The sequence below is a fragment of the Thalassophryne amazonica genome, chromosome 1 (genome assembly GCF_902500255.1).
Source record: "Thalassophryne amazonica chromosome 1, fThaAma1.1, whole genome shotgun sequence".
Classification (NCBI taxonomy): domain Eukaryota; kingdom Metazoa; phylum Chordata; class Actinopteri; order Batrachoidiformes; family Batrachoididae; genus Thalassophryne; species Thalassophryne amazonica.
The window spans coordinates 49,384,676-49,411,503 of NC_047103.1; the positions used below are offsets into that span (position 1 = coordinate 49,384,676).

Below are 26,828 nucleotides of genomic sequence, written 5' to 3' on the forward strand. Positions count from 1 at the left end.
CCTGTGCAAAATCTCACTGTACTCACTTTAAATTTCTTTTATAATTCTGTAAACATCAAATTTTACTTACATACCTCACAAAGAAAAGAGGAGGAGGTTGGTTTCCATCCTTCACGGCCAACTTTTATCTCCCACTTTTTTCTCCTTTTAGGATCTGCAGGGAACCTGTACATTTTGTACCCTTTCTCTGACCTACTGTCAATATTTATGGAAGATGCTCTCAGGATGGTTGTTTGTTTGGAAACAAAATGGCTCCTTGCTGCACGTTTTTTTCCGGAATAGCGCGGTGATCTATTATACACTTTGGATGGACACATTGAAGCTTCAATGCAGCCATCTTACTACTCCCTTCATGTGTAGAACAACGACGTGTTCTGTCCACACAAACACAAATGTTGTGTTCACTTTGGAAAACACTGTGTTTAACTCTCTTGTTCTCTGTGTGTGTTTTTAGTACCACATGGAAATTCAGACTACCACTGTTTGCTTTATCCTCAAACCTTTATGTGTACCTGTGAGAATGTGTTACTTATTTGTACATTTTATGTACTTGTTTGATTGTTGGATCAAAGTAACCCCAACCTAAAATAAAACAACTCTGTGCCATGCATATAATATCCAAACCATTAGGACTGGTAAATTGTTTCACATAAAAAAAAAAAAAAAAAAAAAAAAAAATGATAGGAATTTCAATGTTCAAAATCGAATATATTAAATCTGACTGGTATTAAGGGAGTGGCAACATGGCGGCCAGCGGCTTGGTCTTTTGCTGGCAAAGCTCTATCCAGTGTTTATCCAGATCATCGTCTCACGTCATCAACCTCTGTTCTTCTGATATGGAAATCTGTTACATGAGTTATGTGAGAAATTCCGACACACACACAAATGTAACGTTAAGAAGTATACTGATGAAAGACATACAGTGAGGTGTGAAGTCGATGGCTAATTACCATGATTTGTACTCAAGATCTCTCCTTTGAAGAAATGCTGCCCCCACTGAGAAGATACTACATTCTCAAGGAATTTGGGATTGAAAGCATATTGCTGTCACACCAGTCAATAGAGTTTTACAATTTACAAAGCGTTTGATAATGTTTATTTATTGTTGTTGTTTTTGCTTTCCAATGGATTGCAAACAAGGACAGCCTTTTTGGGGGGGGGAAACAAATCTCTACAGAGGCCAAAAGGAAGTCCCTTCAGCTTCTCCCTTGTTTCCCTCGGGGTCACCACCAAAGATCTGAGGTGGATTTGAATGAATTATTATTTTTTTTTTTTTTGTGGCCGTTCAAAAGTCATAGTCTGAAACTCACTCGACAAAATTTAGCATGAGCCTACAAAAGAACTGTGCTACGAGCTGTTTAAAGTAAACCTGCATTGAAATAAATGTGGTCGGATCTCAGAAAGAAATAGCTGATATGTATTTATAAGACCCTTATGAATGCAGTAAAGTAAATCTGTAAGCCCAAATTTGTAATTCAGCGGAGAAATCTTCGTTTAAAAATGACAAATTTGCAGCTAAAATTTAGCCCTCTGTGAAAACAGTTTGTACATCCGGGTCATTTCCATGACATCGGGGAGAAGACGGAGAGCTTGCGCCTTCAGTCCGATCCCTCATTGAAATTGATTTTATCTGTTAGTAATGTTACTGTTACGTGGTCTGTCCATAAATTAATGGTCCTTTTTATTTTTTTAAAAAACTATATGGATTTCATTCATATGTTTTTACGTCAGACATGCTTGAACCCTCGTGCGCATGCGTGAGTTTTTCCACGCCTGTCGGTGATGTCATTCGCCTGTGAGCACGCCTTGTGGAAGGAGTGGTCCCGCCCCCTCGTCGGATTTTCATTGTCTGGAAATGGCGGAATGAAAAGGACTTTTTTCCATCAGAATTTTTTCAGAAGCTGTTAGAGACTGGCACCTGGAAACCATTCGAAAAATTTATCTGGCTTTCAGTGAAAATTTTACGGGCTTCACAGAGAATAAGGACTTTAACTACAGGTTTAAGGACCCCTTTAAGGATGGTCGGTGCGCCGCGCTGCGAGCTGCGACGATGCGGAACAAACCACTGGATCATTTCTAAGCTGATGGCTCTGTGGATATGAGACCGTCGTGTGCTCTTTCTCTGGTTATCACAAGACCTGGACATCAGCCATTTTCCGTCAGATTTCACTTTTAACAAGAGATTTTGTCATGGAAAGCCGCGCGGAGGCTTCGCGCGTCACGACCGATTCGCTGATGAAGCGAGACAAAGGAACACCTCCGTTTCGGAATGTTAGAGGACAAGTTGGGACCACCTCCCTGTCTACTGAATGGAGGTGCGGCCAACTTGGCAGCAAGTCCAGAGACTAAGCTTGCTGTTTTGATGCAGAGCGGCCGGTGACACCTGTTGCCTGCAAGGACAGACTTCTTGCGGCAAAATCCGCAGCACTGCACGGTCTCGGTAATCAGAGCCGCAGAGCTCTGTGGTCGCTGAGAGAGGTTTATATCTTTTTAATGACTTGAATTCTTTGCGGGTCCTGCATCCGTACCCCGCGACGGTAACACCGGAGGCTAAAGACAGTAGATTTTCAATGCGACACCACTCAATCAAATGGGCGTATGAAAAAGTCCCCAAAAATCATTTTCAAGCAACAATAAAAGAAATGTATACTCACCAAACGTACCGCAAGACAACATGTTCTCCACCTCCATCGTCGATGCAGTCACTCATTCACTCTTCTTAGCTGTGGTCACAAGTTCTCTGGTGCCTGTCACGGCGGCAATCCCCGAACCCGGTGGTGGACACCAGAAGTAAGGGATGCCGTCAAGCTGAAGAAGGAGTCCTACTTGTCTTTGTTGGTAGGTGGGACCCCGGAGGCAGCTGACAGGTACCGGCAGGCCAAGCATGCCGGAGCCCATGCTGTCGCAGAGGCAAAAACTCGGGTCTGGGAGGAGTTCGGGGAGGCCATGGAGGAGGACTATCGGTCAGCCTCGAAGAAATTCTGGCAAACCGTCCAACGCCTCAGGAGGCAGAAGCAGCTCTCCACCAGCACTGTCTATGGTGCGGATGGGGAGCTGTTGACCCTGACTGGGGATGTTGTCGGGCGGTGGGAGGAATACTTTGAGGATCTCCTCAATCCCATCGTCACGTCTTCCGAAAGAGGAAGCAGAGACTGGGGACTCAGAGGCGGACTCATCCATTACCCAGACCGAAGTTACCGAGGTGGTTAGAAAGCTCCTCGGTGGCAAGGCTCCTGGGGTGGATGAAATCCGTCCTGAGTACCTTAAGTCTCTGGATGTTGTGGGACTGTCTTGGCGGACACGCCTCTGCAACATCGCGTGGCGGTCTGGGACAGTGCCTCTGGATTGGCAGACCGGGGTGGTGGTCCCTCTGTTTAAGAAGGGGGACTGGAGGGTGTGTTCCAACTACAGGGGGATCACACTCCTCAGCCTCCCTGGTAAGGTCTATTCCAGAGTACTGGAGAGGAGAATTCGACCGATAGTAGAACCTCAGATTCAGGAGGAGTAGTGTGGTTTTCATCCTGGTCGCGGCACACTGGACCAGCTCTACACGCTCCATCGGGTGCTCGAGGGTTCATGGGAGTTCGCCCAACCAGTCCACATGTGCTTTGTGGATCTGGAGAAGGCGTTTGACCGTGTCCCTCGGGGCACCCTGTGGGGGGGTGCTTCAGGAGTACGGGGTCCGGGGTCCTTTGCTAAGGGCTATCCAGTCCCTGTATGACCGCAGCAGGAACTTGGTTCACTTTGCCGGTAGTAAGTTAAACCTGTTTCCAGTGCACATTGGCCTCCGCCAGGGCTGCCCTTTGTCACCGGTTCTGTTCATTATCTTTATGGACAGAATTTCTAGGCATAGCCAGGGTGTAGAGGGGGTCTGGTTTGGGAACCACAGAATCTCATCTCTGCTGTTTGCGGACAATGTGGTTCTGTTGGCTTCGTCAAATCAGGACCTTCAGCGTGCACTGGGGCGGTCTGCAGCCGAGTGTGAAGCGTCCGGGATGAAAAACAGCACCTCCAAATCCAAGGCCATGGTTCTCGACCGGAAAAAGGTGCTTTGCCCTCTTCAGGTCAGTGGAGTGTCCTTGCCTCAAGTGGAGGAGTTTAAGTATCTCGGGGTCTTGTTCACGAGTGAGGGACGGATGGAGCGTGAGATCAACAGACAGATCGGTGCAGCATCTGCAGTGATACGGACGTTGTATCGGACGTCGTGGTGAAGAGAGAGCTGAATAGGGGGGCAAAGCTCTCGATTTACCGATCGATCTACGTTCCGATCCTCACCTATGGTCATGAGATTTGGCTCATGACCGAAAGAACGAGATCGCGAGTACAAGCAGCTAAGATAGTTTCCTCCGCAGGGTGCATGGGCGCTCCCTTAGAGATAGGGTGAGGCGCTCGGTCACTCGGGAGGAGCTCGGAGTCGAGCCGCTGCTCCTCCACGTCAAAAGGAGCCAGTTGAGGTGGCTCGGGCATCTTTTCCGGATGTCCTCTGGATGCCTCGCTGGAGAGGTGTTCCGGGCACGTCCCATCGGGAGGAGGCCCCGGGGAAGACCCAGGACATGCCGGAGGGACTACGTCTCTCGACTGGCTTGGGAACGCCATGGGGTTCCCCCGGAGGAGCTGGGGGAGGTGTGTGTGGATCGGGAGGTCTGGGCGGCTTTGCTTGAGCTGCTGCCCCCGCGACCCGACTTCGGATAAGTGAAAGAAAATGGATGGCTGGATCTTTTCAATCAAAATCAGCCAAAAACATCATGGAATTCAGAGATTGTGGGAACCCTGGTGGTCTTATAAAACTCTCTCGAGGTAACACACCTTCTATGTCTTGAAGCACAACAATCACTGCCATCTTGGCCTTAGACCAGGAATAACAGGACTAAATCCTTCTAAAAGGAGGTGCTTCTAGCAGAAGATGTCAGTAAGAATCAGCTGACTTCAAAAAAGGAGAGTCAGGGAAGGGGGTCACTAATGAGGAGTGATCAAAAAAGCTCCAATGGACAAGCAGAGTGACACAAAGGATTATCAGGAAAAAGTAAAGGAGTCAAGTACTGGGAAAAGAGACAGCATGATGAAAGAGCTGTCCATCAAGAAAACCTTAATTCTGTTCAATTTGCAACCACGATTGGACTAAAACTGATTAACACACAACCCTTCCACCATATTTAGTTCATACTGGCTCTAAACCTTTTAAGTTAAACAATTCCAACATATTCCAAAATACACTGTTATTTCTATGTGGCCAAATGAACAAGGTTTGGAAATGAAATTCCTCCATCTGGTATCTGGACTTACACTCGGGGACAGGATAAGCAGTTCAAATATCCAGGAGAGACTCTGAGTAGAGTCGCTGCTTCTTTGCATGGAAAGGAGCCATCTGAGGGGTTTCAGGCATCTGGTGAGTATGCCCCTTGGTTGTCTCCCTTGGGATAACTTCCAGCCACATCCAACTGGAAGGAGTCCCTGGAAAAGACCCAGGACATGCTGGAGGGTTTATATTTCTCAGCTGGTTTTGAAATGCATTGAGATCCCCCAGGAAGAGTTAGAGGACTCGGCTGAGGATGGGGAGTGTGGGATGAGCTGCTTGGTCTACTGCCTCTGTGATCCCGGACACAGAAATGAATGAATGAATACATGGGTATGTGCACATGCGTCACCTGTAAACATTCAGGCCAAATGACAAGATGGTGGTGTGGTATGTCCAAATTGTGTCTCTACTACTTGCTCGCTTCTAGTACGTAGTACAGTATTGTTTGGTTAGAAGGCTCATATAGTTCATACTGAGTACTCAGATGAAGCCACAGTAAATCATAAATATGATGGTAATGGTAGAGACAGGCAAACACAGACCTTCAAAATATAAATGATTAAATATTAATTTTTACATTACAAAGAGTTACTTCCATGGTTAAAAATTTAATATAATCAACTCATGTATTCATTCATTTGCTGCTTGCTTACTCCAAACTAAGGGGGGATTGGAGGCTGGAGCCAATCCCAGCAGCCAAAGGGTGGAATGGTGTACATGGTGGACTGGATGCCAATCTATGGCAGTGCCACATACAGACCAAGAAACTCAGTCACCTACGGTCAATTTAAAGTTTCTAATTCACCTAACCTTTACGTCTTTGGATGTGGAAGGAAGATGGAGAACATGCAAAGTCCACACAGAAAGGGTCCACAGCGATCCCACGGCCTTCTTGTGTGAGGCAACAGTGCTAACCACTAAGCCATGTGTTTGATTTGTTTGAAAGTTGTGTGTTTGATCAAAATGGAAAATGTCTCAGATGAGTGAATTCCTATTTGTAGTCTTGCTCAGTGACAATATCAATTACTGCAGATGTCTATGCAAAAAAAAACAAAAAAAAAAAACGCTAGCAATTACACTATTATACAAAGAATGCAAACATATAAAGAATTTGTTAAAAGTAATTAAAAACCATTCGTAATATTGTTGTCTTAACAGTCAAGTCACATGATGCCATGATTGTAATTGTCATGATATTAAGTCAGATAAAATGGAGCAATGAATTTCCACATAAGACAAAACAACAAAAGAAAAGAAAAAATCCAACTCAACTCTGCGTTCAAATCTTGTCTGAGTTGGAGCTCCTAATTTTTGTACCCTGGTATGACAAATCCTGGTACCGTTAAGGTTTGCCTTTATATTTTTGAAGTATTTCAAGGATTCAAAAGAATTTTATTGTCATATGCACAAAGAAACATGTTCCCTGCACAATGAAATGTGTCTACTGCATTTAACCCATCCTAATTGCCAGTAGGAGCAGAAGTTGCCATTAGGCGCCCGGGGACCAGCTCCAGATGTACATCCCTGCCTTGGTCAACAGCAGGGCTGAGCAAACCAGACTGACCCATAACAAACGACACACAACACACATAGGCCGGCCCGGTACATAAACACATATTAAAAAAGCACACACGAGGGAAAAAGGAGAAAAAAAAACCCCTCATAGCCGCTGCGTTACACAGCAGCAATGAGGAAAAAACCCCCATCAGCACAGAAAAACAATAATCACACAGACAAACAAAGACGCAGAACGACAACCGAAATTTGAAGGTCCAGTTTATCAGAACACTCCAGAGGCAGCCTATTTGGCACCGTCGACGGCCTTGTCCGACAATCCTGGAGGGGGAGGGGCTCAACCCTGAGCAGTCCACTGTCCACAGTCAACATCAGAGCTGGAGAAGCTGAGGGGAGGGGGATGACCAGGGGAGCGAGGCTTAAGTGTTGATCTTCTTGAGGAGGTTTTTAATCACAGCAGCCTTGGAGTGCAGCTGTGTTTTGGGGAGGCCAAATGAATATCCAGATTAGCAGACGCCTGAAAGATTCCACAGTTCTGAGAACAGAGTGGCTCTCAATGCATCTGAATGTAGAATGTGGTCTTTACAGACGGTCAAAGCGGGTTTCCAGAGCTGCAATCCTGCCCGAGATGTTTTCCAGCGTGCGGTTAACACCCGCCGACTGCGCAGCCACTGCCTTCCCAATCGAATCAATCATGTAGGGCAGTCTGGACGGCCCAATCAAAGCTGCCTTCACTTTCTTGATTTTCCTTTAAACCAGCGCCATGCCCGCTCCACACAGCAGAAAGCCGGTCACCACCAAGCCAAATATATACACATCTTCGACGTCCTCCACAGAAAGCATGTAAAGGGACATGACCTGCCATCTCCTCCACGAGTCCATCACGTAACCCATCACATGCGTCCCGGCAGGACAGGTCGGGTCCTCTGCCCCCGAATGTCTTGTAGAAAAAAAATAGTGTCAATTGCGTTCAAAGACCACTTTAACAGATCCATTTTTGTCGTTTTCCAGAAGAGCAGCCTCACAGACAACACGCCACAGAAGCAGAAAGACAAGGAGGGAGGGAGAGAGAAAAGTGCGTCCGTCTCGGCCGAGTGCAAGCTGGAAAAAAAAAAAAAAAAGTATTGCCGTGATTATTGCAAGAGGGACATCAAAGCTGTATCGTTAGGGTTAAGCAGTTTAAATAACAATGGGTGCCATGTACTAATAGAAATTTGCACTTTATGTACTTTACTGAATTGATAGCAATGGCCATATTTGTTCTTTGTTTTATTGTTGTTTCAGAAAGAGTAGTGTTTTCAAACACTTGACGCACTTGATGGTGGACGTCTCTGTGACAGTGACTCCGCCCTCCCCCCCAAAAAAATCTGGCTACGCCCATGCTGCTACCTTAAAGTCCATATGACTGAGTGAAATATAATAACCATAAAACAACTATTTTCATAATGACTAATTATGATATTTAATGTGCAATAAAAATATACATCAGACTTAAATTGTGTTAGTTTGTCAGTAAGATTAGGGAGGTTTTTCTTGCTTTATTTGTTCGTCGTGCGAAGTGTCATCTTTTGTAACATGACTCAGAGCGTCACAGGCGGAAGGTCACGGAGCAGCGGAACGGAACTGAAGCTGGGGAGTCCGCCATTGTAGAGTGTGGTCAGAGATATTCCCGTAATTAGACACTCGTCAGTCTCAGATTGACTGATAAAAACGCCATCTGTGGCCGGATCAGACACGGAATTGACGTCTCTTCCCTGCAGACGACGAGTCGACGTTTAGAACAACCCGAAGCAGCGCCTCGCCATCGGGTCTGAAGCTAGGCAGGAAAAAAAGCCGCCTTTTCGCGTTAACAGAGTGGTTTAAAACGAGCCAGGAAAGCAGCAAAGTGCACGCAGGCAGCAGAAGCCGTGGACAGTGTGATCAGCAGTGGACAGTTTGGCTTCCTGGAGGATGTCTGCGACCACAGTCGACCAGGTCGGTCTTCGACACCCGAACGCTGCCGCAAACGAAGCACGCGTCGAAATGAAACTTTGCCCACAACAGTTTGATCAGGTCGACGTACTGGATCAAACAGGCGAAAAGTATTTTATCTGTGATAGCTGTTAGCTGTAATTTAGGCCCAAGCCGAAGGTACATAGCTGTTTGTCGATGCGGCAGCGTTTTGTGGATGAATTGTAAATGTGGAGGTTACTATGTTTGTGTTTAGCCTTTAGCATCTATCTGTCTCTCTGCCTGTACTTCTTACCTCCTGATTTGATTTTACACCAGTCTCTTCTCTTCTTCCTGTGCTACCCACGATTTCAGCGACCTAAAGGACAAGGGAATAAAGGTAAGAGTCTGTTGAAGAGTAATATTGCAGCCTATTCTGATTTCAGATAGCTAACATGCTTTAATGCTCGAGTTCTGATAAAGTGCGTGCCGGCTAACACATTAGGAATTGTTGAAAAAAGTTTCGCATGGCAACATCACTATAATTTACTGCGTTTGAGCATTTACGTATCTCGGGAAAATGTGATTGTTGAAACGAGCTAACAGTGACCTTCCGTGGCCACCAGGAACCAGTAATTGGCAATAATGCTTCAAAACACTTAATAAACCTGTTTGTCTTAATTTTATTTCGTATTTAAAAGTGCCAACATGGTCCAAAACAGGAGATTCATTGGTCCTCGCTTATTAGAACACAAAATTTCAAATCTGATATGTGGTAGAGCTTTCAAAGTTACAGATGGAAATGCAAATGTGCAGTATTATACAAATATGAATGTTTTGAGTTCAGTGGTACGAATATTTCATAAGGTGAAAGCTGGAACAAAACCAGTCAATGAGGTGAAGCCTAGTTGAATGATTTGTTTCCAGCTTTCACCAAATTCAATATCTGTTCCATTGAAAGAACGTAAAAACACTCTATTTGTTTTATATAATTGCTAAGATAGATCCTTGTCATTTGATATTTTATTAATTTATAAACAACTGAAAAGGGACTTACATTTTGGTGTTTCCAGGCTGCTAAAGTCCAAATTGTGACAAGTAGACGGTGATGCTGTGCACTGACTTCGGAGTTCCATTAAAAAAAAAAAAGCAGTTTGTTTTGCTGATGGATGAAGATGTGAATGAGCTAATTGATGGCGCTAATTCTTCTAACACACATGCACAAACAACAAATCCATTATACATTATATAAAGCACCATGAGGCAACTTTGTTGTGATTTGGCGCTATATAAATGAAAATAAATTGAATTGAACTGAAAACTAAGCCATCTGGAGGTATGAAGAGCTGTTACGATGAAAACCTGGACATTCACTGGACAATGGAAGTACAGTCTTTTTTTTTTTTTTTTTTGAAAGTATCACAGATTACATCTGTTTTTCCAAGTTGACTGAGAACAATTTTGGACTGCTATTAAAGTTCATGTTGGACTGTTGATGTCAAAGCACCAGTGATGCACACCAAAATGTAAGGTCGTTTCTGTTATTTATTATACAAATAATGAATGTTTGAGTTCAATGGTACAGATATTTCATGAGGCGAAAGCTGAAATATACCATTCAATGAGGTCAAGCAAAGTTGAATGGTTTGTTCCAGCTTTCACAAAATTAAATATTCGTTCCACTGAAAGAATGTAAAAACCATTCATTAATTGTTTTTATAATGGCTAAAATAGATCCTTGTCATTTGATATTTTATTAATTTATAAACAGAAATAGGACTTACATTTTGGTGTCCCACTGCTGCTAAAGTCCAAATTGTGACGTGTAGTCTGGTGATGCTGTGCACTGACTTCGGACTTCCATTTAAAAAAGAAAAAAAAAAAAGACTGTGTAGTTCCTCAGTCCAGCCAAAAATCACATCAGCTTTTCATCTGAACATTATTCATGCATCCAGACGGCTTACAGTGGAGTGTATGTGTGTGTGTGTGTGTTACAAGAATTAGCAGTGTCAGTTAGCTCAATCAAATCGTTGTCTTGGTAGAGTTGTTGTCCCCCACGCACGTGCACACACACAACCGGGTCAGTGCGTGTGTACTACCAAAAAAAAAGAAAAAAAAAAAAGACTGTACAATCCTCAGTGCAGCGAAAAAAAAAATCACGTCGAAATTAGCCCAGCTTTTCATTCTAACTGCCTGCCAACAGCCTCCAGACATGATCCCTGTCAGTAAAGAAACAAATGTAAAAAACAAAAGCATGTCTGGCGACAGCACATTGCAGTCTGTAATCTCGCCATTAGAAGGCACTAAATCCTAAACACTGCAGCTTTAAGAAAGTAATTTGCAAGGTTGGCCAGCAGCTGAGACATCAGGTTAGATCCTTGTCTGAAGCTGTCAGTGTGCAGTGCAACTTCCAGAAGGGAAGGTCAGTTTCAAATTTTCCCTGATTCACATGCCGCTCTGAATACATGCCCATCCAATCTCAGGGAGACTTTTTGACTCATAACCTGTGTGATGTTTCTCCCTCCCTAATCCTAGTGCAAAATGGATCCAATGCATCAGAAGGATGGTGTGAATGAAGATGACTTTGAGCCATATCTAAGCAGCCAGACAAATCAGGTAACACTTCATAATATAATAAAACAATGGAATGACTTATCCAGTACAGTGATGCTAGTAGATAGAAACTGAGAACTGATTCCACTTGAGTCAGTTCTAAAGTTTCAGTCTGTCAAAATCCTAAGTGTCAGAGCCTGACCGGTATGGAAGATATATATATACTTACAGTGGGGAAAATAAGTATTTGACCCCCTATCAGTTTTACAGGTTTTCCCACCTACAAAGAATGGAGAGGTCTGTAATTTTTATCGTAGGTACACGTCAACTGTGAGAGACAGAATCTAAAAAAGAATCCAGAAAATCACATTGTATGATCTCTTTTTTTTTAAATAATTAATTTGCATTTTATTGCATAAAATAAGTATTTGACCCCCTACCAACCAGCAAGAATTCTGGTTCACACAGACCTGTTAATTTTTATTTAAGAAGCCCTCTTATTCTGCACTCTTTACCTGTATTAATTGCACCTGTTTGAACTTTTTACCTGTATAAAAGACACCTGTTCACACACTCAATCACACTCCAACCTGTCCGCCATAGCCAAGACCAAAGAGCTGTCTAAGGACAGCAGGGACAAAACTGTAGACCTGCACAAGGCTGGGATGGACTACAGGACAACAGGCAAGCAGCTTGGTAGAAGACAACAACTGTTATGATTATTTATTAGAAAGTGGAAGAAACACAAGATGACTGTCAATCTCCCTCGGTCTGGGATTACATGCAAGATCTCACTTTGTGGGGTAAGGATGATTCTGAGAAAGCTCAGAACTACACAGGAGGACCTGATCAATGACCTGAAGAGAGCTGGGACCACAGTCACAAAGATTACATTAGTAACACATGATGCTGTCATGGTTTAAAATCCTGCAGGGCAGCAAGGTCCCCCTGCTCAAGCCAGCACATGTCCAGGCCCGTTTGAAGTTCACCAGTGACCATCTGGATGATCCAGAGGAGGCATGGGAGAAGGTCATGTGGTCAGATGAGACCAGAATAGAGCTTTTTGGAATCAACTGCACTTACCATGTTTAGAGGATGAAAACCATCCCAACTGTGAAGCATGGGGGTGGAGACATCATACTCTGGGGGTGCTCTTCTGCAAAGGGGACAAGACGACTGCACCGTATTGAAGGGAGGATGGATGGGGTCATGTATTGCGAGATTTTGGCAAACAACCTCCTTCCCTCAGTAAGAGCATTGAAGATGGGTCATGGCTGGGTCTTCCAGCATGACAGTGACCCCAAACACACAGCCAGGGCAACTAAGGAGGGGCTCCATAAGAAGCATTTCAAGGTCCTGGAGGGGCTTGGCCAGTCTCCAGACCTGAACTCAATGGAAAATCTTTGGAGGGAGCTGAAACTCCAAACCTGAAAGATTTGGAGAAGATCTGTATGGAGGAGTGGACCAAAATCCCTGTTGCAGTGTGTGAAACTTGGTCAAGAACTACAGGAAACGTCTGACCTCTGTAATGGCAGACAAATGTTTCTGTACCAATTGTTAAGCTCTGTTTTTCTAGGGGGTCAAATACTTATTTATGCAATAAAATGCAAATTAATTATTTAAAAATCATACAATATGAGTTATTGGATTTTTTTTTTTCAGATTCTGTCACAGTTGAAGTGTACCTACGATTTAAAAATTACAGATCTCTTTTTTTTTTTTTTTTTTTTTTTTGGTAGGTGGGAAAACCTGCAAAACTGACAGGGGGTCAAATACTTATTTTCCCCACTCTGTATGTGTATATATGTATGTGTGTGTATATATGTATATGTGTGTGTGTGTATATATGTATATATATATATAATAAATGCAAGACTTATTTTTGCTCCCATTTTTCATGAGCTGAACTCAAAGATCTAAAGCATTTTCTGTAAATGGGCTGCATTTATATAGCGCTTTTCCATCTGTGTCAGATGCTCAAAGAGCTTCACAAATAATGCTCACATTCACCCCAGTGTGAGGGTGCTGCCATTCAAGGTACTCACTACATACCGGGAGCAACTAGGGGATTAAGGACCTTGCCCAAGGGCCCTTGGTGATTTTTTTTTTTTTTTTTTTTTTTTTTTTTTTTTTTTTTTCTTCTTCTTCCCCCAGTCAGGCTGGGAGCCCAATGCTTTAACCACTAGACCATCACCTCCCCTAATATACACAAAAAGACCTATTTCTCTCAAATAATGGTCACAAATCTGTTAGTGAGCACTTGTCCTTTGCCAAGATAATCCGTCCCACCTCACAGATGTGGCATATCAAGATACTGATTAGGCAGCATGATTATTGCACAGCTGTGCCGACTGACCACAATAAAAGGCCGCTCTGAATCTTCAGTTTTATCATACAGCACAATGCCACAGATGTTGCAAGATTTGAGGGAGCGTGCAGTTGGCATGCTAACTGCAGGAATGTCCATGGGTGTACGCAGGTCAGCACGTTTTCGCAAAGTTCACCAAATGCAAACTTTCAGTGTGGTGCACAATTTATTGCTCTACACAAGCATGTCATAATGCTTCACATTTACAATAATGGAGGCACTGTCTACAAAATAAGTTTTTATCGTGATTATGTTAAGTCACAAATCTATTTCTGACCTCAGGCATGCTGGGAAGTGTTCAGGAAGCTGCCACTGAGGGTACAACAGTGTTCAAAAGTCCATTATATTTGTGAATACAGAGTTAATCACAAAATCATGATATGCCAATGTTATGTTGTTGGCTTAGAGGCTTCATCTGAAACAATTGTGAGGTATTGTCAGAAAACTGAAGTTCATATTACACTCTGTCACAAAATAAGAAATGGTCAAAAGGTAATTTAGTTGTTTGGCATGATATTGATTCATACGAGGTCTATTAGAAAAGTATCCGACGTTATTTTTTTCAAAACCATATGGATTTGAATCACGTGTAATTACATCAGACATGCTTGAACCCTCGTGGGTATGCGAGAGTTTTTCACGCCTGTCGGTTACGTCATTCACCTGGGGCAGTCTTTGAGTGAGGAGTGGCCCACCCTCTCGTCGAATTTTTTTTTTTTTAGGAATGGCTCAGAGACTGCTGCTTTGTTTGACCAAAATTTTTTTCAAAACTGTAAGGCACAACTGAGTGGACACCATTCGATAAATTCAGCTGGTTTTCGGTAAAAAATTTTAACGGCTGATGAGAGATTTTGGTGTGTAAGTGTCGCTTTAAGGACGGCCCACGGCGCCTGACAGCAATCTGCGCTCCGAGGCGGCGTCTCGCTGTTTCAAGCTGAAAACTTCCACATTTCAGGCTCTGTTCACCCAGGTCGTCGTCAGAGAACAGAGAAGTTTCAGAAGAGGTCGGCATGAGGAGTTTATGCAGACATTCCACTGTTAAAGGAGATTTTGTAATGAAAGAATGTGCGGGCAGATTCACATGTCGGGCCGCACCCGACTGCGGGGGGTCGCGACAGGAAAAACACCTCCGTTGGAAACCTTAACAGACAAGTTGGAACATGCCCAGCTGTTAAACAATTTCTCAGATACTCACTTGTTGAAAGCCATCAAAAGCCGCCTGAATTTTACAAATGGTTTTCAACACAGAGGTGTTTTTCCTGTCGCGGCGCAGACGGATTTGCATCGTCGTCACGGAACCGACTCGGCGAATTTGCCTGCACGTTCTTTCATTACAAAATCTCCTTTAACAGTGGAATGTCCTCATAAACTCCTCATGCCGACTTCTCTGTTCTCTGACGACGACCTGGGTGAACAGAGCCTTAAATTAGGATGTTTTCAGCTCGAAACAGCCAGATGGACGCCACCTCTGACCGCGCCGCGCCAATCCGCTTTGTGAGCTGTCCTTAAAGCGAAAGAAACTCCACAATCTCTCATCAGCCGTTAAACTTTTCACCGAGAACCAGCTGAATTTCTCGAATAGTGTCCACTCGGATATCCTTCACAGGTCCTGAAAAAATTTTGATAAAGCAACGCGCGCCGTCTCCAGCAGCGTCTCAGACAAAGGATTTCAGCCGAGAGGGCTGGACCAGTGCTCACTCAAAGCCTGCCCACAGGCGAATGACGTCACCGACGCGTGAAAAAACTCACGCATGCGCACAAGGGTTCAAGCATGTCTGGTGTAATCGCACGTGATTCAAATCCATATAGTTTAGTTTTTTTTTATAAAACTGCCGGTTAGTTTTGTAATAAACCTCGTATACACACTGCTTCACATGGCAGGCCATGATTTATAGACATTTAGCAAGGGGCCAGTTGGCTCCTAACTTGAAAAACTTAAACATCCTTATACAAACAGCAAAATTTTATTGGGAAGCACTTTCTGCTGTAGGTCTGGTAAAGATACTTGTTTGAACGCTAAAATTCTTATTTTTTCTGTCGACAATGTAGGCAAAAATTTATTTTTCACATATGGCAAAAGTATACAAAAATGTGTGGTCATAAATCCATTTGAAGATGAGAATGAATGTACTTAAATCATAACTTAGCCTGAGTCCTAATTACAATAACTAGCTGTAATAAAATATTTCTAACTTAACCTTAGTATTTCTTTTCTGTCTTCTGACAATCAAGTCTGGGAGCATGTGTTGATGCTGCGCTTTCCTCAGCCATTACACCACAGACCTGCCTTTGGTCATGAAGGCCAAACACCCAGGCAGACAACTGGCCCTTTCCCACATCTCTAAAATAACCATCTATCTGCCACAGTCAGGTGAAACGTTGGCATCCCCTTGGCCTTCTCCAGTTATTAGGGTCCTCAGCACTCAGACACCTGTGTGCTGGATCATGCATGGAGAAACGCACCACATGGCCAAAGTGTCAAAACTGATGCTCCCTCCCAATGCAAGTGATACTCCTCATCTTAGTCTCTCTAAGTAACTGCTGCTTTGACAGAGTCATTCCAGTGGTACCCAAGAATAGTCTAAAAAGACCTAGTACATCCAGTTGTTGTCATTGGTCACTGTCCAAGTCTCACAACTATACAGCAAGACAGGAAGCAACATGACCCTAAAGACTTGGACCTTAGACCTTCCCCTCTGTCCATTGCCCTCAGGACTCCATAAGCTCTTCCCAGGTGTCTCCCTATTGTAAAGGCCAAGGACCCAGAGACATGAATGTCACTGCTGAGATAAGTAATGTCTGTAAGTTCAGCACTTTCACCACATACAGATACACTTACAATGACCGAGTCCAGGAAGTCATTAAAAGTCTGAACCTTTGTCTTGATCCAGGACAATCGCAAACCCAGACACTCTAATTCACACACTCAGTTTCTGAAGTGCAGCAGTCAGAATATCCATTGATTGCACAAAGATTACAGCATTGTCTGCAAAGTCAAGGTCAGTAAAGGTTTTCTTATCAGCAAAACCACCCAAGTCCACAACCCATGCTAGCATTGAACAGTGTAGGAGCCAGAACACATCCTTGAAGAACATCAGTTTTCACTGGAAAAAAAGTCTTTGCCTCCAGTTTGCACAACATTCACTGTATCTGTAGGCTGCTACGATGTCCAGTAACTTCTTGGGATCCCACAAACTCTCAGGATGTTCCAGAGAGTAACAGTATTATGGAAATTCCAACACGTTACGTGACGGCGTCATTCAAAATAACAGTTTATACTTACTGATAACTGAAGAAATAGCAAGAATTCACATGCACTACCTCTATCATCAGTTTTTTAAAATGCGCTTGCCTCAAGAATGGCATCTGGTGTAAAACTTGTGCCAAAATCAACATGCAGGGCTACCTTGAATCTGCTGTGGCAACCCTGAGTGAAAATGAAGGAGCAGCCAAAGGGTACTTACTAGTTTTAAAATGCTCACGCTAGTCCTTAAAGGCGCAGCATATCTGCTATGTTGGACACATGTGACACAGGAACAGGTGATGCAGCAGCTGTGTCTGGCACGCATCCGATCTGTGAACATGACTGCCTAAAAGAAATTCAACATGCAATGCAGCTGTGACACGCAGTGTGTTTGAGTTTGCTGACAGCGCTTTCTTCTGCAGGCTTCTGTTAATCACAAATGCAATAAAAACAAATATGGCAAGACAAAAATTCAAGTCATTGACTGGCAGTCTATTTTGTGAATGTACTCCCTAGCCTTCAAATGATGGCAAAATTGGTGACTAACTGGTCACCACATCGACTGCTTCACAGATCTGCTTTTGTTATTTCTTTTATGAGATTGCTTTTTCTTTGAGTCGACCATCTCCTCTGATGGTTTAATTGAAAAATTCATTGCTTTGGTCATTTGTGGTTCTTCTGTGCCCAGTATCTTGGCTATGAACAGTTTTAAACAGAGCTGTGCTCCATCTTAACCACAACTTGTTGTACGCTTAGTTTGAAAATTTTGGATATAGATGCACCAGGCAAAGAGACAACATTCACAGTGACTCTTGACATCAAGGGGGTATTTATAATTTTTAGTCAGAATAGTATTCTGGGTAGAATGCAGTTATATTTTTTTTTCTAAAACATAAAATTTCTCCCATAAGTACAGTGGTCCCTGGTTTATCGCGGGAGTTACGTTCTAAAAATAACCCGCAATAAGTGAAATCCGCGAAGTAGTCAGCGCTATTTCTTTTTTTTTTTGCAATTATTATAGATGTTTTAAGGCTGTAAAACCCCTCACTACACACTTTATAGACTTTACTCAAACGGACATTAACATTTTCTCACTTTTCTCTGTTGTGTAAACACTCTTTCTTCTGTGCGAGAAGATTATAAACAGACACACGCAGAACACAATGCATGGGCTCTCCCTTCGCTCACTGCCTCCGGAGGTACGGATGCGGGACCCGCAAAGAATCCAAGTCCTCTCTCTGTGGCCACGGAGCTCTGCAGCTGGGGTCAACATCCGGCTCAAAGCAGCGAGCATAGTCTCTGGACCTGTTGCCAGATTTGGCTCAATTCCGCAAAGCAGACAGGAGGACGGTGTGAGTGGCCCACTGCTGTGTTTACCGAGCCCGCAGAAAGCGCATCGGAGGCAGTGAGAGCAATCGCAGTGATGCCGACTCGTGCCGCGACCGGCCTACCTGATAAGGACGCAGAACACAATGCATGTGCTCTCCCTTCGCTCACTGCCTCCGGAGGTACGGATGCGGGACCCGCAAAGAATCCAAGTCCTCTCTCTGTGGCCACGGAGCTCTGCAGCTGGGGTCAACATCCGGCTCAAAACAGCGAGCATAGTCTCTGGACCTGTTGCCAGATTTGGCGCAGCTCCGCACAGCAGACAGGAGGGCGGTGTGAGTGGCCTGCTGCTGCGTTTACCGAGCCTGCAGAAAGCGCATCGGAGGCAGTGAGAGCAATCGCGGTGCTGCGACCGGCCCGCCTGATAAAGACGCAGAACACAATGCACTGTTAAAACAAAAAAAAACAAAAGCATGTAAAATTGCACTAAAAAAATCAGTGAAACTGCGAGGCCGCGGAAGGTGGACCACTGTATATGTAAATAGTGAAAGTGTCTTAACTGTGTCTTTCAGTCACTGTAGAACTAAATTATATTGTCTTGATGGCTTCACTGTTATTTGAGAATTTTCAGATGAGTGAGAAATACAAGATACATCCAAATTAATGTGTGGTTTAGATGTTAATGGTTTTTTTTTTTTTAAATTTTATACACATTATAGCCCAAATGTCACAAATTAAATTATTTCAAAGATGTAAAGACAAGAACAGAGGTGGCCAAACCAAATGTTATCTGTAGACAGGTCAAAAAATTTAGTAGACTAAAGTATATTTATCTAGTACAGGTGAAGTAAAGTGGTTGTGCATTACTTTACAGGTATGATTAGTGTCTGTTACTTTATGCTGAAAATATATTTGTAAATTCTTGTGAGAATGCTACTAGAGAAGTGATCTATTTATTTATTTTTTTTTTTTGCCCCAGACCCCCGTAGTAATTTAGGGTTTCATCTTTTTCATTTTCACCACTTTCATCCCTGTATTAATAATAGTAATTGTAGCTACAACTTTCAAATCACTAAACAAAGTAAACTCCAATAACACAATAAATCCCAATCAGAAAAAACAGTCTACAACAATACAAAAAAAACCCCAAAAATTAAAAAGCCCATAACACAGAAAAAGGGATGCTGTATAATGTACATATGTTTTTTTTTTTTTTTTTTTTTTTTTTCCTTCCCCCTGTTCAAGAGGCATTTTTGACAGATGCGATTCATACTCCAGAAAAATGGCAGTAACTTTGGAGTAGGTTCAGCTTTATAGTTGATTTTATGGAGATAAATTACTTGCATTAGTGTGTGTGTGTGTGTGGTGTGTGTGTGTGTATGTGTATTAGGTGCCAGTGAAAATTAAATCTTGGAATTTTAAAGGTCTCACCCCCTATACTTTTTCCTTTTCAGACAATTGTTGCAGTCAAAATTTCAACAAAATCGAATAATATTTAGAGGTTGCTCAAATATTTAATAATTTTGTATATACACGCTTATTATGCAAAACATGAAAAATTAGACATCTTAAGAGTAGAGTCACTTTGATCTATACAAACCCTTAAAAGATTAACTAATGATATCAAATCAAATGACATGGATAAAGTTATAAATATTTATCAATTGTCTTAAGTGGTGTGGGTCACAGTGGATTTGTTTGCATTTGAAAGCGTCTGCGATGTTCCTCGACAACCTGCAGAAGGTACTGTTTCAGGTCTTCCTGTTTGGTCAAGATGCTGTTGAATCTTGAATCAGAGCAACACCCCTTTCAGCTGCATCATTCACAACTTTCAAGCTGTCTATTATGGCTTTTCCTTTGTCAAATGCCTCATTACCACACCATTTTTCAGGAGATCTCAAGAAGAATCATCTCTGTTGAGACACAAAACAAATGTCCTGTTTCTTCTTTCTGTTCCAATTTTCTATCTGTTGAGGCCGTTGTACCTCTTTGACACTTTTCTCGTTGAGCTTTTAAGAATTCACGATCTTCTTCAATCTTTATTAATTCAGTGCATCTTGATGTGCAACATCGAAAAGATCATCAAGACTGTCTGTGAAATCCTTTATTTTTCTCTCCTGGCTCTCTGACTTTCGTGTTATGTTCTTTTATTATTTTTATTTTTTTTTAGAGTTCTTTTATTTTATTAGAGATGTGGTAGCTCTGTCTTGTAGGGATCCTTGCTTTCTCCCAAAAGGTAAGAAGCTCGCTACTAGTGTCTTTGGCACTGTCTGGAATGTTTTGTCATTATGATGCAAGTAGAGAAATCTGCTTAGCACTTGGCGATTACTTGGCAGCTTGGCTCCAGTAATGGAGGAAGACATTGGTCCACTTAACCATATTCCCTTTCTACTTGTGCTAATGATTATCTATCTGAGGCCATATTTTAGCAAATCTGGAAAGTAAAAGTGTGTTTTTGCTACAATAACACTACAAGAGTAAACTGCAGAATGATATAATAATTCCAATGATTTATGTAAAATGTACTTACTTGATGAATGATGATGTAAATATGTGGTTCACTGTAATAGCATGGACACTAGTTAATATAAATCACAGCCTGTTCTGTCTCTTCAAGATTGGACTACAAGATTGGAAATTTACATGTTCTCTTCAGGCAGTCATCTTTATAAATCTCATTGGAACGGCACCAAACAAAAGTTCCAGCATCATCACCTTGCCCAATGCAGATTCGAGATTCATCACTGAATATGACTTTCATCCAGTCATCCACAGTCCACAATTGCTTTTCCTTAGCCCATTGTAACCTTGTTTTTTTCTGTTTAGGTGTTAATGATGGCTTTCATTTAGCTTTTCTGGATGTAAATCCCATTTCCTTTAGGCGGTTTCTTACAGTTCGGTCACAGACGTTGACTCTAGTTTCCTCCCATTTGTTCCTCATTTGTTTTGTTGTGCATTTTCGATTTTTGAGACATATTGCTTTAAGGTTTCTGTCTTGACGCTTTGATGTCTTCCTTGGTCTACCAGTATGTTTGCCTTTAACAACCTTCCCATGTTGTTTGTATATGGTCCAGAGTTTAGACACAGCTGACTGTGAAAAACCAACATCTTTTGCAACATTGCGTGATGATTTACCCTCTTTTAAGAGTTTGATAATCCTCTCCTTTGTTTCAATTGACATCTCTCGTGTTGGAGCCATGATTCATGTCAGTCCACTTGGTGCAACAGCTCTCCAAGGTGTGTTCACTCCTTTTTAGATGCAGACTAACGAGCAGATCTGATCTGATGCAGGTGTTAGTTTTGGGGATGAAAATTTACAGGGTGATTCCATAATTTTTTCCTCAGAATTGAGTGATTCCATATTTTTTTCCCTCTGCTTGGTCTAAAAAAGTAACCGTTACTGATTGCCACAAATTTTTTTCCTGATTTCTTATAGTGTTTCTTAAAGCCAGAAAGTTGCCATTTGAAATGACTTTAGTTTTGTGTCATGTCTGTGATCTGCTTTTTTCTACAAAATTAAACAACTGAACGAACATCCTCCGAGGCTGGTGATTCCATAATTTTTGCCAGGGGTTGTATTTTACTATTCTGTTGTTGTTATTTTGTCCTGTAGTTATCCATGTAGCATGCATCATGTTTCTCACCACTGATGCTAGTTTAGCTGACAATCAGGTGAAGGTGGGCCCCGCATCCAGCAGGTGGCAGATCCGTGTATACAATATTACATAGGCAAAACAAAGTTGTTTTTTTGGTTGTTGTGGTGCATCAAAGCTAACCAACATCTAATGACTTCATCTGCATTATGTGATCTTTTAAGTTGGTGAGTTACAAAATGACAGCATTTATTGTTTTTGAAATACTGTCTGCACAATCTAGTTGGTATTGACCAACTCACTCACTTATCCATATTTTTGCTGTATGCTGTTATTCGTGCAGGAAACATCCTGTGCAAAATCTCACTGTACTCACTTTAAATTTCTTTTATAATTCTGTAAACATCAAATTTTACTTACATACCTCACAAAGAAAAGAGGAGGAGGTTGGTTTCCATCCTTCACGGCCAACTTTTATCTCCCACTTTTTTCTCCTTTTAGGATCTGCAGGGAACCTGTACATTTTGTACCCTTTCTCTGACCTACTGTCAATATTTATGGAAGATGCTCTCAGGATGGTTGTTTGTTTGGAAACAAAATGGCTCCTTGCTGCACGTTTTTTCCGGAATAGCGCGGTGATCTATTATACACTTTGGATGGACACATTGAAGCTTCAATGCAGCCATCTTACTACTCCCTTCATGTGTAGAACAACGACGTGTTCTGTCCACACAAACACAAATGTTGTGTTCACTTTGGAAAACACTGTGTTTAACTCTCTTGTTCTCTGTGTGTGTTTTTTAGTACCACATGGAAATTCAGACTACCACTGTTTGCTTTATCCTCAAACCTTTATGTGTACCTGTGAGAATGTGTTACTTATTTGTACATTTTATGTACTTGTTTGATTGTTGGATCAAAGTAACCCCAACCTAAAATAAAACAACTCTGTGCCATGCATATAATATCCAAACCATTAGGACTGGTAAATTGTTTCACATAAAAAAAAAAAAAAAAAAAAAAAAAAATGATAGGAATTTCAATGTTCAAAATCGAATATATTAAATCTGACTGGTATTAAGGGAGTGGCAACATGGCGGCCAGCGGCTTGGTCTTTTGCTGGCAAAGCTCTATCCAGTGTTTATCCAGATCATCGTCTCACGTCATCAACCTCTGTTCTTCTGATATGGAAATCTGTTACATGAGTTATGTGAGAAATTCCGACACACACACAAATGTAACGTTAAGAAGTATACTGATGAAAGACATACAGTGAGGTGTGAAGTCGATGGCTAATTACCATGATTTGTACTCAAGATCTCTCCTTTGAAGAAATGCTGCCCCCACTGAGAAGATACTACATTCTCAAGGAATTTGGGATTGAAAGCATATTGCTGTCACACCAGTCAATAGAGTTTTACAATTTACAAAGCGTTTGATAATGTTTATTTATTGTTGTTGTTTTTGCTTTCCAATGGATTGCAAACAAGGACAGCCTTTTTGGGGGGGGAAACAAATCTCTACAGAGGCCAAAAGGAAGTCCCTTCAGCTTCTCCCTTGTTTCCCTCGGGGTCACCACCAAAGATCTGAGGTGGATTTGAATGAATTTTTTTTTTTTTTTTTTTGTGGCCGTTCAAAAGTCATAGTCTGAAACTCACTCGACAAAATTTAGCATGAGCCTACAAAAGAACTGTGCTACGAGCTGTTTAAAGTAAACCTGCATTGAAATAATGTGGTCGGATCTCAGAAAGAAATAGCTGATATGTATTTATAAGACCCTTATGAATGCAGTAAAGTAAATCTGTAAGCCCAAATTTGTAATTCAGCGGAGAAATCTTCGTTTAAAAATGACAAATTTGCAGCTAAAATTTAGCCCTCTGTGAAAACAGTTTGTACATCCGGGTCATTTCCATGACATCGGGGAGAAGACGGAGAGCTTGCGCCTTCAGTCCGATCCCTCATTGAAATTGATTTTATCTGTTAGTAATGTTACTGTTACGTGGTCTGTCCATAAATTAATGGTCCTTTTTATTTTTTTAAAAAAAATGGATTTCATTCATATGTTTTTACGTCAGACATGCTTGAACCCTCGTGCGCATGCGTGAGTTTTTCCACGCCTGTCGGTGATATCATTCGCCTGTGAGCACGCCTTGTGGAAGGAGTGGTCCCGCCCCCCTCGTCGGATTTTCATTGTCTGGAAATGGCGGAATGAAAAGGACTTTTTTCCATCAGAATTTTTTTCAGAAGCTGTTAGAGACTGGCACCTGGAAACCATTCGAAAAATTTATCTGGCTTTCAGTGAAAATTTTACGGGCTTCACAGAGAATAAGGACTTTAACTACAGGTTTAAGGACCCCTTTAAGGATGGTCGGTGCGCCGCGCTGCGAGCTGCGACGATGCGGAACAAACCACTGGATCATTTCTAAGCTGATGGCTCTGTGGATATGAGACCGTCGTGTGCTCTTTCTCTGGTTATCACAAGACCTGGACATCAGCCATTTTCCGTCAGATTTCACTTTTAACAAGAGATTTTGTCATGGAAAGCCGCGCGGAGGCTTCGCGCGTCACGACCGATTCGCTGATGAAGCGAGACAAAGGAACACCTCCGTTTCGGAATGTTAGAGGACAAGTTGGGACCACCTCCCTGTCTACTGAATGGAGGTGCGGCCAACTTGGCAGCAAGTCCAGAGACTAAGCTTGCTGTTTTGATGCAGAGCGGCCGGTGACACCTGTTGCCTGCAAGGACAGACTTCTTGCGGCAAAATCCGCAGCACTGCACGGTCTCGGTAATCAGAGCCGCAGAGCTCTGTGGTCGCTGAGAGAGGTTTATATCTTTTAATGACTTAATTCTTTGCGGGTCCTGCATCCGTACCCCGCGACGGTAACACCGAGGCTAAAGACAGTAGATTTTCAATGCGACACCACTCAATCAAATGGGCGTATGAAAAAGTCCCCAAAAATCATTTTCAAGCAACAATAAAAAAATGTATACTCACCAAACGTACCGCAAGACAACATGTTCTCCACCTCCATCGTCGATGCAGTCACTCATTCACTCTTCTTAGCTGTGGTCACAAGTTCTCTGGTGCCTGTCACGGCGGCAATCCCCGAACCCGGTGGTGGACACCAGAAGTAAGGGATGCCGTCAAGCTGAAGAAGGAGTCCTACTTGTCTTTGTTGGTAGTGGGACCCCGGAGGCAGCTGACAGGTACCGGCAGGCCAAGCATGCCGGAGCCCATGCTGTCGCAGAGGCAAAAACTCGGGTCTGGGAGGAGTTCGGGGAGGCCATGGAGGACTATCGGTCAGCCTCGAAGAAATTCTGGCAAACCGTCCAACGCCTCAGGAGGCAGAAGCAGCTCTCCACCAGCACTGTCTATGGTGCGGATGGGGAGCTGTTGACCCTGACTGGGGATGTTGTCGGGCGGTGGGAGGAATACTTTGAGGATCTCCTCAATCCCATCGTCACGTCTTCCGAAAGAGGAAGCAGAGACTGGGGACTCAGAGGCGGACTCATCCATTACCCAGACCGAAGTTACCGAGGTGGTTAGAAAGCTCCTCGGTGGCAAGGCTCCTGGGGTGGATGAAATCCGTCCTGAGTACCTTAAGTCTCTGGATGTTGTGGGACTGTCTTGGCGGACACGCCTCTGCAACATCGCGTGGCGGTCTGGGACAGTGCCTCTGGATTGGCAGACCGGGGTGGGGTCCCTCTGTTTAAGAAGGGGGACTGGAGGGTGTGTTCCAACTACAGGGGGATCACACTCCTCAGCCTCCCTGGTAAGGTCTATTCCAGAGTACTGGAGAGGAGAATTCGACCGATAGTAGAACCTCAGATTCAGGAGGAGTTGTGGTTTTCATCCTGGTCGCGGCACACTGGACCAGCTCTACACGCTCCATCGGGTGCTCGAGGGTTCATGGGAGTTCGCCCAACCAGTCCACATGTGCTTTGTGGATCTGGAGAAGGCGTTTGACCGTGTCCCTCGGGGCACCCTGTGGGGGGTGCTTCAGGAGTACGGGGTCCGGGGTCCTTTGCTAAGGGCTATCCAGTCCCTGTATGACCGCAGCAGGAACTTGGTTCACTTTGCCGGTAGTAAGTTAAACCTGTTTCCAGTGCACATTGGCCTCCGCCAGGGCTGCCCTTTGTCACCGGTTCTGTTCATTATCTTTATGGACAGAATTTCTAGGCATATAGCCAGGGTGTAGAGGGGGTCTGGTTTGGGAACCACAGAATCTCATCTCTGCTGTTGCGGAACAATGTGGTTCTGTTGGCTTCGTCAAATCAGGACCTTCAGCGTGCACTGGGGGCGTCTGCAGCCGAGTGTGAAGCGTCCGGGATGAAAAACAGCACCTCCAAATCCAAGGCCATGGTTCTCGACCGGAAAAAGGTGCTTTGCCCTCTTCAGGTCAGTGGAGTGTCCTTGCCTCAAGTGGAGGAGTTTAAGTATCTCGGGGTCTTGTTCACGAGTGAGGGACGGATGGAGCGTGAGATCAACAGACAGATCGGTGCAGCATCTGCAGTGATACGGACGTTGTATCGGACGTCGTGGTGAAGAGAGAGCTGAATAGGGGGGCAAAGCTCTCGATTTACCGATCGATCTACGTTCCGATCCTCACCTATGGTCATGAGATTTGGCTCATGACCGAAAGAACGAGATCGCGAGTACAAGCAGCTAAGATAGTTTCCTCCGCAGGGTGCATGGGCGCTCCCTTAGAGATAGGGTGAGGCGCTCGGTCACTCGGGAGGAGCTCGGAGTCGAGCCGCTGCTCCTCCACGTCAAAAGGAGCCAGTTGAGGTGGCTCGGGCATCTTTTCCGGATGTCCTCTGGATGCCTCGCTGGAGAGGTGTTCCGGGCACGTCCCATCGGGAGGAGGCCCCGGGGAAGACCCAGGACATGCCGGAGGGACTACGTCTCTCGACTGGCTTGGGAACGCCATGGGGTTCCCCCGGAGGAGCTGGGGGAGGTGTGTGTGGATCGGGAGGTCTGGGCGGCTTTGCTTGAGCTGCTG

General features: G+C 43.5%; 1 long non-coding RNA gene across 2 annotated transcripts; it reads left to right on the forward strand.

The window, feature by feature from the left end:
- Nucleotides 1-8,258: 8,258 nt before the first annotated feature.
- LOC117519328 lies at nucleotides 8,259-11,356 on the forward strand. 2 transcript variants are annotated; one of them, XR_004563246.1, is made up of 3 exons: nucleotides 8,259-8,785; nucleotides 9,116-9,140; nucleotides 11,276-11,356. It is a non-coding gene; the product is annotated as an uncharacterized LOC117519328 (long non-coding RNA). The 2 variants fall into 2 exon arrangements; XR_004563247.1 differs by having other exon boundaries at nucleotides 9,080-9,140; nucleotides 11,276-11,290.
- Nucleotides 11,357-26,828: the final 15,472 nt, after the last annotated feature.